Source organism: Myotis davidii, unplaced genomic scaffold, assembly GCF_000327345.1.
Source record: "Myotis davidii unplaced genomic scaffold, ASM32734v1 scaffold5, whole genome shotgun sequence".
In the NCBI taxonomy this organism is placed as follows: domain Eukaryota; kingdom Metazoa; phylum Chordata; class Mammalia; order Chiroptera; family Vespertilionidae; genus Myotis; species Myotis davidii.
The window spans coordinates 1105043-1117705 of NW_006296965.1; the positions used below are offsets into that span (position 1 = coordinate 1105043).

At 39.7% G+C, this 12663-nt stretch overlaps 1 pseudogene; it reads right to left on the reverse strand.

Moving 5' to 3' along the window:
• Positions 1–11673: 11673 nt before the first annotated feature.
• On the reverse strand, positions 11674–12387 carry LOC102758127 (annotated as a pseudogene).
• Between the last annotated feature and the right edge of the window lie 276 nt (positions 12388–12663).

Sequence of the window (12663 nt, forward strand, 5' to 3'; positions counted from 1 at the left end):
TATTTGTCAGGTATTTTTCAGGTTGCAAAGGGCCAGGGCATTCATATGCAGAAGCCTCTGCCACAGCGTGGGTGGGGCAGGGTCTCAAGGAACCAACAGGTTGGAGCAAGCAGCTATGGCAGATCCTCAGCCCTGCCCTAAGGGGCCACTCGTCTCAATGTCCCAGTAATTTAATTGCTGCAAGCACCTCTGGGGAAAGCCGCCCTCAAGTTCCAAGTTCTGCCTGCTGCCAGACAGTCCAGTTTCTCCCCGTATGAGTCCTGGGTCCCCAGAGACTTCCCGGAACTAGAGTTCAGAGCAGTCGGGAGCTTGTGACTCCCTCCCAATTCAAAGAAACAGCCGCGTCCTCAAGTACCAGCCCCTTTCCATGCACGCTCGAGCCTCCATACCTTTGCACTTTACTTCCGCAGCTCCTGACTCTGTGTGCTTTTCTCTTTCCTTCTAGTTGTAGAATTTCCACTCAGCCAGCCTTCCTGTAGTTCTGGATGATGTCTGTTTTGTCTCTTTGTTGTATTTTTGAAGTTGTTGTAGGAGGCAGCAATTTCGGTGTTTACCTATACCACCATCTTGGTTTCTCCCCCTATTTCCTGAAATTTCTTTTGAGAGCCAAATTTTTCAAACTTAAACTATATTGGTAGGTACATTGTTATTAACTTAATTAGGTTACTCCTAAGGCTTAGGAAGAGCCACACTCAAGGGGCCAAAGAGCCACATGTGGCTCGCAAATCACAGTTTGCCGACCACGGGCAATGGGGCATCCTTGGAGGCTCAAAAATAGACCCTGTTATTGGCAGGCTAGATACACAGCAGGGATGATAGCAACTTCTATTCCTGCATCCATAACCACTTTGTCCATAGGCCCACTGAGCAAGCACATGATGGCTAGACAAGGAGGCTGATTGACATGGATAGATCATCCTGTTACCTGATAATCAAAAACCTTACCTGCTGGGTGAACACTCACATGTGAAATAAATCTTCTCCATGTTCATCTCTTATTCAGGGTTCTCCAGAGAAATAGAACCAATAAGAAAGATTAGAGATAGAGGTAGAGATAAATTATAAGCAATTGGCTCATACAATTATGGAAACTGCAAAGTCCTACCATCTGCCATCTGCAAGCTGCAGACCCAGGAAAGCTGGTAATATAGTTCCAGTCCAAGCCCAAAGGCCTGAGAACCAGGAGAGCCAATGGTATATAGTTCAGGAAAGGATTAGAAAAATAGGAGGAGACAAAAATTCTCCCTGACCCCACCTTCTGTTCTATTTTGGCCTCCAATGGATTGTATGAGGCCCACCCAAATTCTGGAGAAAAATTTACTTTTCTCAGTCTACCAATTCAAATATTAATCTCTTCTAGAAACACTCTCACAGACATTCCCAGGATGATTCAACCAGTTTGACACATAAAATTAACCATAACAGTCCTCATTAATAAATTATTAGTAACAGTCCAATTCTAATATTGTTATTCACATATTCTTTCCCCAGACATTTTTTTTGTAACCAAATCTTTAATCTTATTATTTCAAAGTTCCTAATCATCTAAGCAAACTGTTAACAAATTACCCTGTGATCACTTTAGATACATATCTTTGGCTATCCCGTCTTTTCAGGCAAGTATTCCAAGTTCTGCCCACATGGCTCATGGGATGTTAGTTGACTCTTAGTTGTGTCAGCACATTATGCAAAAGTATCTGTAAAAAAGGCCAAATACTTTGCCCCCCTCTTTGTCAACTAGTAATAGAGAATGCCCCATGAGGCCAAAGGTGATTTGAGGAACAGGGCAGCAATGTAACAAGAGTAGGGCCCCCGGCTAATGCCACTTACATATGATTTCAGGACACACTTAAACCTGATCTCATATGGCCACTTCTACATGTTGAGACAGTTCTGCTTCCCAAGCCAAATTCATGAATTGGTAGTTACATGACACACAGTTCACAATGGGCCTTTTAGGTCCCATAGTCTTCTTCAACAAGGATTATTTAGCAGAAGACAGCATGAAAGGTTTTCTCAAAAGCTTCCACTTAATTCTTTATATACAGTTGCCTAAAAAGTGGCAAGAACATGAAAAATCACATGAGATAATTTAGTGTGAGTCCTAGAGGCGAAATTTAAGATGATATCCACATTCCTTTGGCCAAAACTCATGTTCAAGGCACTAATGAATAGCAGAGTGTCTTAGAAATGTAGTTTAGCTTCCTCCCCTCCACTCTACAAACACAAGCATAGCTCTCACAAGACACACAGAAATAATACAATCTAGATATATTAATGGTTCTCAAAATGTGATTCCTGGATCAGCTGAAATAGCATCACCAGGGGACTAATTCCTTTGCCACATGCTGAAATTATTAAATCCAAATCTCTAGGGATGGGACTCAGCAATCTGTTTTTCAACAGCCCTCCATGTGATTGAGATGCACCCCAGTGTTTGTCAATTATTGGTCTGGAACCAAATAAAGAAACACCAAATTTCACATTATCTTGATAGCTTTCCGTAACCCCTTGCAGCCTCTCAGAAATAATAAATGATCCTATTGCCCCATCAAGTCTTTGCAACCTTTCCTTTACCCACTGCACTAACTCTGGGGAAGCCTTGGCAGGAATTCTTAGGCAAAGATCAACAGTCCATTTACTTTCTGCTGAGTTGAAGGGAAAAGGGGGTCTCTCTATGCTTCAAGGTATATCAGACTCTTTCAGTGAGACCCAAATTGATCTGTTTTTTTTTATGTAAAAACTAGAGGCACAGTGCACGAATTTGTGCATGGTTGCAATCCAGCCGGCCCACCACAAAGGGGGACCCATCAGGCCAGGCCAGGAGGGTGGAAGGGCAGCAGGTTGTTGGCCAGCCAGCCCCGCCCCCAATCAAGGTGTTGGGGGCCAATTGGGGGCCGAGCCAGCCAGGGGTAGGGTCAATTAGGCCTGGATTGCCACAGTGCGCTTCACAGCCACCAGTCATTCTGGTCATTCCACTGTTCCAGTTGCTGGGCTTTTATATATTTAGATTAGTTTAGACTAAGTTAATAATATCTGTATTGAGTGGTTTAATTTTAAAATCTAAAGATTCAAGAAGGAATAAAGACTGGCCATCTCAAACTAGCAGAGCAATAATCTCACTTACTCTAAAATTCTATGTTCTGTTGGCCTGATTTAAAAATTAGCCAATATCACCCTTGTAGTTTTTTTTTTTTAATTAAATTGAGGCCTCTAAACCATAATGATTTGAAACTATAGTACATATTTTGCAGTTCAAAGTGAAGATTAATTGTGAATATTAATTGGAACTCATTTTAATTTTCACTTGCTTTTTCATTAATAAATTCAATAATATAAAATTGACCTTTTATACTTGAGAAGCAATTAAATTGTATTAAATTATGATTTTGCATGTTTTAGTTTAGTAGCAAGATTGATATGTACCATAAATTTTCATTAAGGCTAGATTTTTTGAGTAAGTAAACTATTCTCTGGATATAAATTGGGAATTAAAGTTTTCAGAATTTTTTGGTTCTCAGTCATTAAATAATGTATTTCAGGGAAACTTAAAAATTGAGGTGATCAGTTTGCAATTAGAAATTATTCACTTAACCATGAACTCATGTCTTCTACATTTTGGAAAGATCATATATATTAATTATTTATTGCTCTGCAACAAATTACCACAAAAGTTAGCAGCTTACAAAAAAAAGTATTTATTATTTCACTAGTGGCCCAGCACATGAAATTGTGTTCAGTAGGCCACCTGCCGCTTCCATGGGATCCAGACAGGAGCTGCGCCGCTTCCATGAGAGCTGGCGGGAGTCAGCAGGATCTGTGCTGCTTCTGCAGGAGGGAGACAGGAGGGAGCTGTGAGCCACCGGCACCCACAGGAAGCAGGAGGGAACCACAGCCACCTACAGGAACTGGGAGTGAGCCGCCACAGACTATGGGGGCTGGGAGGGAGGAGCAGGAGGGAACCGCCACTACTGCCCATGGGAGCTGGTGCGGGAGGGACCAAGAGGTGCTCCATGCATCTCTTGGTGACCAGTCACACACACAGGCCTGCCCACCCATACACGTCTCACTGGGCATGCAGCTCTGCCTACCCGCGTGCGCCTGCTGTGCACACAACCTCTGCTGATCGGTTGTTACGCATAAGGGTGTGATGACCATTTGCATATTAGCTTTTTATTATATAGGATAATTTTTGAGGTTAGGAATTTAAGAGTAGCATAGCTGGGTCGTCTGGCTGAAGGTTCCCAATAGATATAGTCAAGAAGTCAGGCAGGGTTGCACTTGAATCTGAAGACCTGATTAAGGAAGGGTATCCTCTCAAGCTAACTCATGTAGTTGTAGGAAGGCCCCACTTATTTGCCAACTTTTGGTCACAGGTCTCCTATCCTCTACACATAGGCTTCTCTTTGTCTGTTTCAGCGTTCTCACAGCATGTCATCTGGCTTGTCCCAAAGTGACTGATGAGAGAGAGAGAGAGAGAGAGAGAGAGAGAGAGAGCTATTACTCTATATAGAAACCACAGCCTTTATACCCTAACCTTGGAAATGATTTACCCTCACTTCTGCTATACACTAATAGTTCACAGAAATCAAGCTTAGTATATTATGGAAGGGGTCTCCCCAAGAACACAAATACATGATTTGACAGCGTATATTTTTCACACAGCGGTCTTCACCTAAGATGATTATTATATTACTAGAAGCTCAGTGCATGACATTTGTGCACTTGGAGGGAGGATCCAATTGCACAAATATCTGTGCCCTTCAGCAGTCCAGGAGCCCTCGGGGGATGTCTGACTGATGGAAGCCACAGTCAGACATGTTTCACTCTGCCGCAGAGGTGAGAGAGGCTCCCGCCATTGCTGCTGCACTTGCGAGCCATCAGCCCAGGAGGATCCATGCACAAATATCTGTGCCCTTCAGCAGTCCAGGAGCCCTCGGGGGATGTCTGACTGATGGAAGCCACAGTCAGACATGTTTCACTCTGCCGCAGAGGTGAGAGAGGCTCCCGCCATTGCTGCTGCACTTGCGAGCCATCAGCCCAGCTTGTGGCTGAGCGGCGCTCCTGCATTGAGCATCTGCCCCCTGGTAGGCAGTGCACATCATAGCGACTGGTCTTTCTGCCCCTTGCTCAATTTTCATATTACCCTTTAATTATAGAGGATATAATTTTTTAATGCCTCAGTATATTCCAGAAACATATTTCTGAAAAGTTTGTGTGAATATAATATTTGTCATTGTCTGTTTTTCCACATCTGTTCTCCTCCCTAGACTGTGAATTCATCAGGGAAGGTACTCATTCATGTTTATATTTCCAGCTCCATGAACAGTGGCTAAGATAGATGTGCTTAATAAAGACTTATTATCTGTGCTGAATTGTATTATATTTTAATTCTCAAAGTAGTTTATATTTTTTATTTTTAAAATTAATATCTAATTTACATAAAATAAAAAGCACAACCTTAAGTGTTTATTGTGATAACTTTTGTTAATTTTACATATCTATGTCACCTCAAACAAGACATAGAACACTTCTATCACCCCTGAAAATTCACACGTGCCATTTTTCCTCTCCTTCCACTCTCATGCAATAACTTTTTTTAAAAATATATTTTATTGATTTTTTACAGAGAGGAAGGGAGAGGGATAGAGAGTTAGAAACATCAATGGGAGAGAAACATCAATCAGCTGCCTCCTGCACACCTCCTACTAGGGATGTGCCCGCAACCAAGGCACATGCCCTTAGTGGGAATAGAACCTGGGACCTCTCAGTCTACAGGCCAATGCTCTATCACTGAGCCAAACTGATTAGGGTGCAATAACTTTTTTTATTTTTGTCATCATACAATAGTCTTACCTGTTATTGAACTTCAAATAAATGGAATAACTTTATGCCAAATGCTTACGTGTTTGACTTTTTTTTTTTTTTTTTTTTTTTTTTATTATTTGCTTAATACACATTACTAAGAAACATATTGTTGCCACTTGGATCAGTAGTTCATTCCTTTTTATTGCTGTACTAGAGGCCCAGTGCATGAATTCATGCATGCACAGGTGTGGTCCCTCAGCCTGGCTGGTGATCAGGGCTGATCAGGGGAGTGGGAGGGGTTGGGGGGCTAGCCTGCTGCGGGTAGGGACTGCAGGAGGTTGGCCCCAGCAGCAAAATAACCAATTGCTGATTCAGTAAGGAATCAGGCTCCCTCCTCCCTCCTGTCTGTGTCTGGGGTGCGGGTGAACCAGATTTGGGACTGTCAGGGCCCCAGCAGCCAGGTCTGGGTCAGTGTGCATCATAATGACCTGCTGGTCATCTAGTCATTCCGGTCATTTTATTGTAAAGGTAACTTAGGTTTTTATGTATATAGATAATATTCTAATGTATGAATATACCTCAATTTATTTAGGCATTCTTCTCTTGTAAGACATTTAGATTGTTTCTACATTTGATTATTAGAAACAGAACTACTGTAAATATTCTTTTACAACTTTTTTTTTCTATAGACACATGATTCCATTTCTCTTGGGTAAATAAGTACCAGACAGTGAGATAGCTGGATGCCATTGTTTTTAATTAATCAAAAGGCCTCTTTGTTTTCCAATATGTTTAGGAACTTAAGACAGATTTTTTCAAAACATCAGCTATATCTAATTCCCAAAGAAAATGAAGAGCAGGCAGAAATAGAAAGACTAGTTTTTACACTAAGGTTTTGGAGTGATCAAAAGCAATTGATAGCATCAGCATCCCTTTGTACAAAATTTGTGTACAAAGTTGTGGGATTAATTCTCCACACTAGGATAGAGGCCATGAGCAACATGCAAAGATTGAGAGATCTAAGGGGGCAGTGCACTGACAGAAAGCAGTGAGAGAACAACAGACTGAGAGCAGAGACAGCAGTGGGCCTACTCTCCATTCTCCTTGGGAATTATAGATCAGTGGTGACTGTCCTTCAAATTCATCTTGTCTGTCTTCCATTTCCAGTCTTTTCAATAAAATGTCTTCTTCATCTCATCTATATGCTCCATATAAGCCCCCTTAATTATCCATCTATTTAACAAATACTTATTGAACATTTACTATTTAGCAGGAACTGTTCTAGAAGCTAGGAAAAACAAAACAGACAAAAATTCTTGCCCACATATAGCTATAATCAAAATATGCATTTTCTTTATAGTCTGTTTTTTTTCATCTAATAGATTAAAAGCTTAATATACCCAGATGCACTGGAAAATTGGAACGAAAGCCTGCCATAGCATCCCTCACATAATAGGTGTTCATTACATGTTTGTTGAATGCATGAATGAATACATGTCCCAAAGTTGTAGGAATGAAATAGTGATTATTATGCAATACAGATTCCTTAGGTGAGCATCTAAATTAAGGTTTTCAAGGAGGCAGCTCAGAAATATATTCAGTAATCCTGAATCAAATCCTTTTTGGAAGTACTGGGACTATACTATAATTTTGCCACAGAGTACATCGTCTCAATCTCAGCTAAAAATGAAGCTTACGTTTCCAAGAAAAGTCAGACCATTTTCAGAATGAAACTAAAAAGCAAATTTAACTTAATAATGTCAGACATTTATCAATAGCTTAGTGACCACCAACCAAATTACTTTATACTTGGCTTGTGGTTATTAAACCTTTAGCACATATATATTTCTAGGTACAAAGGGAAAATTGCATTACACAAAATTCACCTGATTAAAAAATATCACATCTGAAAATCATTCATCTGAGAAAGCTGCAAACCCTGGGCTTGCAAGGTCATGCTGTTTCCAAAGTGAATGTGATCAAAGGGCTTAAAGAACATAAGAAATGACTTTTAGACAGCAAGACACCACATCAAGAGGATATCACAAGTGGCCCATCGATAAGCATCAGCACTAAACTGAACTGTTGATACACAGCTTTGTCTCACTTATTTTTGATGATAAAAGTAACATGTCTATTGTATAAAAATCAAGCATATAAAGTTATAAAGAAAAATGTAAATTACCAGACATAATCACTGGTAAATGTTGGTGAATTTTCTTCTAATCTATTTTTTAAATATGTTTTATTGATTTTTTTACAGAGAGGAAGGGAGAGGGTTAGAGAGTTAGAAACATAGATGAGAGAGAAACATTGATCATCTGCCTCCTGCACACCTCCTACTGGAGATGTGCCTTCAACCAAGGTACATGCCCTTGACTGGAATCGAACCTGGGACCTTTCAGTCCGCAGGCCGACACTCTATCCACTGAGCCAAACCATTTAGGGCTCTGATTTATTTTTTGCATGATTTGATTGAGCTAGGCTATATATAAAAATTGTGATTGCTTTTCAACACTGCAACACAAGATTTTCCCCTTAGTTTATTACAAATATCTAATTATATATTTTCTTAGTGACTACATTATTGTTCACCTAACTCTTCCCTTATTTTGACTATTACCATTGTTTTTATTTTTTCTCTGCCTCAAATTAGTACTCCATTAAATGTTTCTGGAGTTTGTTGATTATGTTGGGTTTTGGAGATTGGGCAGGTAATTCAGAATTTTTTACTTAGGGTTTACCTATCCTTAGGAGGGAAATTAAACAATGTATATTGCCAATTACTATACAGCCTCATAAATCTCATACATAAAAAGGTAGTCACTCCCTATCCCATGTATATAATATTCTCTGAAAACCAATTCTAACCTAATGAACCCCAGTGACCTGACATCAGGATTTTATATAGATCCAGAATTTATATTTTCATATTTTAATACATATTTTAACCTCACTGAATTCTGTAATAATTTTATAGATATGTCAATACTCTCTAAGTGGCAGTAAATGTGCTTTTTCTGGTTCCTAGAGAATATTGCATTTGTAAACCTCATTTTATTAGATGCAGAAACATTTCAGTAGGTAGAAGATAGGTGCTGAATTTAAATATTTCATTTCATTAATTTCAATTATTTGTACTCAAAGGAAAATGAAGATACTTTCTCTCAAATCTAAACTGATCAATTCTAAAGTCTAATTTGTTGCTACGGGTCCATTAATCTCCCTGTTCGGGACACGATGAATGTACAGACTTGTCCCTGTGGACTGATAAGAGCATATCTGCTGAAATTTTCACTTTGTATTCTTAAAATACCCCAAGACTTTAAACAGGATAAGCCATGAAAAGAACACAGCAGGTACAACAAAATAAGACAGATGAGCACACAGAAACATACACCTGGCCCCAAATTTAAGATATTTTTCAGACCTAATTCCAAAAAGTGGGACAATGGAGAGCACTTTTTGGGGTCATGTTTCCTAGAGCTTTCGGATAGTTTTAATGCCATTCACTGGGCATTAAGGAATCATCATAAACATAGTGGACTTATTTAAAAACATGTGATAAACCACTAAAATATGTAGGAAGAAACCTGAAAGCCTTTTTAAACGAACTTTCAGAACTGAATTGAAATGCTGGTATCAAAAGATGATTATAGGTATAGTTACAACAAATTGTTCTGCCTTGTCACAGATGAATAGTAATGAAACAGAGAAATTAGAAGCAAAAACATAGTGGTATAACTTCAGGCAGATATGAAAGATATATGGGTGTTCCTAAGCAGCTCTTTAAATTCAAGTGTCAAATAGACTCTTTGTAGTGAAACCATTCCACATCCCATTGTTTCAAGGGCAGAACTACAAAGACAGAATAAATGTAGTCATACCTAATTTCATCTTGCTCTACAGTTTGCTGGAAGTTTCTTTATGTTTTTTTTTTATTTTTAATTTAATTTGACAGACAGCTCAGGCTAAGTGCACTGCTGGGCACTGAGGATATGAAAGTGGTCAAAATATACTTTCTTCCATCAAGGCATTTATTATCTAGCACTGTTTTAGACAATAGCTGCACTATGGCCAGTTGGGTACCATCAGAGGTATTTCAGCGAATGTCCATTTTATCTTTTGGTACAGACACAAATAATATGTCAATCCATACAGACATCATCTCACTTCATGTCCACAGAAACCACAGGTAGTGAGTATTATTGTTTCCACTCAGGAGATGAAAAAGCACAAGCTTAGAGAGTCATGTGGCAAGCACAAAGAAGAGCCATGATGAGAAGCTCCATTGTGACAGTAAATCATAGTGTTTGAGATTCAAATAATTACTTCAGTTTATTTTGCACGTAGAAACAATTCACCCTTCTAACATTAGAACAGAACCATTAAAGTTACAAAATCTTGGAAATCAATGCTTGATCACTGGAACACATAAAAATATCATCTCTTCATAACAATTGTTTTATGCCCACATAGTCCCTTTATCATCGTCCACTATCAGCTAAAGAATATACATCCATGGTTATCAGCTTCTTTCCTGGATTAATATATCCCCTTTACCTAAGGTGTTTTCTTCCTCATTTCTGATTCACTTTCAACCATTTCTAATGGGGCTTTCATTCCAAGCACTACAATTCACTTGCTCTTGTCAAGACCCAGTGGACACTTGTGTGTCCTCGTATTATTGCCTCTCAGGTGCATTCAACAAAGCTGTTCATGTCTTACTTGACTCACCTGTTTTGCTCTCCTTTCATGACATAGCTCTGCCCGGTCTCACTATATCCAAGCATCCTCTCCATCTCCTTCAATGGCCTTGCCACTATAAATGAATGACTCATTTCTTGGTCCTGAGCCCTCTACCTTTCTCAGTCTATATGCTTCTTCTATGTAACCTCATTAACACCTGTAACTTTATATGCTAGCTTTATGCTGATAACTACCAAAGTTATATCTCCCAAAGACCTCTTCTCTGAGTACAAGATGTAGCCAATTACATAACTGATATTTCCACTTGGCTATTGAATGACATTCTTAGTTCCCACTAACTTCTTCCCTAAAACATGATTATCTCCTTCACTTTCCCATTTCAGAAAATAACATTATTTTATATATTTGCTAAATAAAAACCTAGGAAGCCATTCTTGAATCCTTGCATTTCCTATTTTTCTCAAATTCAACCCAGCAGCAAATACCATCAATTATACCTTCAAGCTAAAAAAGAGAACGTATTTGCCAATGTTATCCTTGATAACATTACAGGGAACTCATACAACTTAACAAAAGGAAGATAAATAATCCAATAAAAAAAATGGGCAATGGACATAAACAGATACTTTATGAAAGAGGCCATACAGAAGGCCAAGAGACATATGAAAACACTGGAGGCCCAGTGCATGACATTCATGCAGTGGGCACGGAGTTGGGGGTCCCTCAGCCCAGCCTGCACCTGCTAGCAATCCAGGACCCCTCAGGGGATGTCCGACTATGGGATTGGGCCTAAACTGGCATTTGGACATCCCTCTCGTAATCTGGAACTTCTGGCTCCTAGCCACTTGTCTGCCTGATCACCCCTAACAACTCTGCCTGCCTGTCTGATTGCCCTTAACCACTCACCTGTCTGCCTGATTGCCCCTAACTGCTTGCCTGCCTGCCTGATCACAATTGATCACCCTGTCTTCCTGATTGCCCCTAACTACCTCTGCCTTGGCCCCTGCCATGGCAACTTTGTCCAGAAGGACATCTGGAATGATGTCCAGAAGGTCATTCAGCTGTCCAGTCTAATTAGCATATTATGCTTTTATTATTATAGATATCCCACCTTGGTTCTTATTTCTTTCTCCCAACGTGACTTTTGTAAATTCACTACCAAACTCCTGCTCTCTGTTCTTTGCCTCCAGTCCTTTAAAAAACAAAACAAAGAAAAAATGAAGTAAATAGGGCAACACATGCCAAGCATCACAGCTTTTATTTTCATATCAAGTTCTAAAGGGAACTGGATCCCAAACTTATCGGCATCTATAAATCACAAAACCAGTCTATTGCTTGGGAATCTTGCCAACCACATTTTCTTCATCAAGAGATTTAATCTCAAAATCAATATCACCACAACATGGACCAATAATTTTTAGTACATCCTCTCTCCTCTTCATTTTGAACTGTAAACTTTGGCTGGCATGGGTACCAATTCTGAGTAACATAACCTGCTGGTGTATCAGGAGGAGTGAGGATTTCTATCTCTTGAGGTCAGCAGGGGCAACTACAGCTGGCAAACCTCAGTGTATCTCCAGAGTTATGACATCTTGGCCCCTGTTATCAAGAATCCTTAACAGTAAAAGACTTAAAAGTCCCATAGAAGTTTCAGGTACAGAAATCACTATCCTCCACTGCAAAGTAAATAGTTTGTCTAAGGCTGTCCTTAATTTTATATGTAATACTAGATCTAAAACTTGCTAAGACTTCCAGAAGCTCAACTTGCTGATGAATCAGTATCTGATCTATCTGACTGAAATATGTCAACCCTGGTGGACAGTCTGATGGAGGTGGTGATGCTGGCATCCATCATACCTGGCTGATTATACAATGGCTGGTGTTGCACAGGAAAGCCCGCTGAACCATCCTTCCCCATCACAAAATTCCATTGCTTGATTCGATAATATTTATTGAAAGCACACTACGTGCTGGGGCCCTGGCCAGGCAGCTCAGTTTGTTAGAGCGTTTCCCAGTACACCAAGGTTGCAGGTTTCATCTCCAGTCTGGGCACAGCTAAGAAGCAACCAATGGATGCATAAGTAAATGGAACAACAAATCAATCAATCTCTTTCTCTCTCCCTAAAATCAATCAGAATAAAATGT